This window comes from Osmia lignaria, unplaced genomic scaffold, assembly GCF_051020975.1.
Source record: "Osmia lignaria lignaria isolate PbOS001 unplaced genomic scaffold, iyOsmLign1 scaffold0013, whole genome shotgun sequence".
Classification (NCBI taxonomy): Eukaryota; Metazoa; Arthropoda; class Insecta; order Hymenoptera; family Megachilidae; genus Osmia; species Osmia lignaria.
The window spans coordinates 13,490,001-13,492,500 of NW_027478167.1; the positions used below are offsets into that span (position 1 = coordinate 13,490,001).

The following is a 2,500-nucleotide window of genomic DNA, read 5'->3' on the forward strand; positions in this document are numbered from 1 at the left end:
TCACTATTTAACTTTTGGCTTATTAGTTGCGAAAATTTGTCCCAATTTGCTGCCTTCATGTTAAAGGCTGCACTTGCAATATGCAATCGCTCCACTCTATCTTGGAATTTCATCTTAAAGGTAATCAAATTATGATCACTTATTGACATCTCTTGTACCTCCCAAGCGGTGACTAGATTTGCCATAGCTTCACTAACCAGTGTAACGTCAATGTTGGATGCATGTCTTGAATTCGAGAAAGTTGTGAGGCTACTAGGTCTGTTTAGAATCTTAAAGTTATTACTTAATATGAATTCTTCCAGAATTCTTCCTCTTTCGTTTGTTTCATTCGAATACCAGGCCAAGGACCTGGCGTTGGCATCCATGCAGATTATCACCCTGGTCGGATCCACTGTTGACAAAACTTTGTCCAGTTCAGATATAAATCCTTCCATCGGCAGTGAGAATTGACAATACAAATTAATTACATAAAATTGATGATACTTTGTTTGAACATGAAAACACATAATGTGTTCCGTATCATATTTCGAAATTTGGAATACCTCTATGTTCTCTGTACATACCGCTGCTCCCACCCAAGGGTAAGTAGCTTTGGGTGTTAAAACGTCAAGAGACGCAGATTTAAATCCTTTAACATGGTTCTTATACGCATATGGCTCTTGCATACAGAGAATATCAAGTTTCCCCGCACTTATGATTTGCCTCAAATCAGCAGTCGCTGCCATAGATCTCTGTAAGTTGATTTGACCGATCTTTAGGTCCAGTTTATTCTATTTCTATATAGATCAATTTGCCGCTGCAGCTCAGGGCAAAGTTTGTTTGTAACACTATGGTTTGTGTCCTTTCTTTTCGTGCGGATACAATTTATACACTGCGGCTTATCCTTTCTAGGACAATCCTTCCTTTCGTGTTCGGTATTGCCACAATTTTCACAGCATTGCTGTTTTGCCTGACAAAATTTTGCTATATGCCCATATCCTTGACATTTATAGCAACGCATAACGTTTAGATATTCCTTTAGCTTATATATCCTCCAGAACATATACACTTTCCTTGACAACATCAGTGCGCTATACTCCTTAGCTGGTAGTTGGACTATCCAATTTACTCTACTCTCATTTCTAGTTTTAAAACAATGACGAAAGTCTATACTCCTTTTCAATTTTTCAGCATACTCGTCGTCTCTAACTTCCAGATTCTTGAAAATCAGATCTTCTTTCAACTCGTCTGCTTTATACTCCTTTTCAACGTCATATATAATTATACTGGGATTAATTTTCTTAGGCTCTGCAGTTTTTAAACCAACTTCCTTAAATTTCGAATTTTTTATAATTTCAATATCACGTTTGTCTTTAACCTCAACCACAACGCCTTTATTTCTCAATTGCCTTACTTGTTTAATTCTTATTTGAGATCTGTTTTTCTTTAGAACTTCTGTTACTTTAGCTTTAATTTCATCATTAGATCTAGGGTCATTTTCATTTTCAGGTTTAATTATCAATACTTCATGCTTCTCTTTTACTGTTTCAGGTTTCAGATGTGCGCCAGCAGGAGCTACTCCGCCAGCTGCCACCTGAGCGTAAGTATTTACTGGCTTGGTACAATGTAATTCCCGTGTGGCTGATAACCTTTCAACTTTCATTATTTCTGCTAGGAGCGCTGCTTCCAAGGACGCCCATTTATCCAAAATGATTTTAACTGCAGCCTTGGTCACTTTATTTGCTTCATTGAACAGAAAAGCCTCCAGTTCCTTCCTCTCGGCCCTTACATTTTCCAGTGACAACCTTTCGGGCTCAACAGTAAGATCAGAATCCTGCTCTTTATCTTCTACCACTTTTCTTCTTTTAACACTTCCACCGGTCTCTTTAATGTCGGAATCCGCAGATCTCACAGAGGAGACAGAGCTAGTTCTACTCAATGATACACACAAAATTCCTTTTTTCCTACTTCTACACTCCTCCTCCACGTCCATCATAGAAAGTTTAGTTTGTTTAGGGTTTATTTGATCACAACTCATAACTGGTCCCACGAGTACGGTGGAAAGGATGTCGACCCGAGCAGAGCCACCATTACCCGAGCAAGGCATAATACTACCGGAGGTCGCCAGGTATCCGGAGTGTGGCAGCTCATGGCTGATGCGCCCACCAGCCACGCACCAGTGCAAGACTGATACGCACCCTCTTCGTCGCGCCATAACTTGGGGTTAGGGATTTTTTATAGAGGTTGTCATCCTCGCGGTCCAGCCGGTTAAGGCGAGACCCCCGTTCCTGTGAAACATGACCACAGGCTTACGGTATACTACGAGCTCGGGCACCCCGGGGTCGCTAAAACCCGTACTGCGGCCGGTTTCAAGCAAACCGCAGCCCCTGGGGGGAGTAGATAGGGACAGAAGGGAATCTCGTTAATCCATTCATGCGCGTCACTAATTAGATGACGAGGCATTTGGCTACCTTAAGAGAGTCATAGGAACGACCGCCACCGGGGGGCTTGGGGGGTCGGT

At 41.7% G+C, this 2,500-nt stretch overlaps 1 pseudogene; it reads right to left on the reverse strand.

Annotated features, from left to right (window-relative positions):
• Positions 1-2,335: 2,335 nt before the first annotated feature.
• LOC143306618 (large subunit ribosomal RNA) overlaps positions 2,336-2,500 on the reverse strand; it is a 3,852-nt pseudogene continuing 3,687 nt past the window's right edge.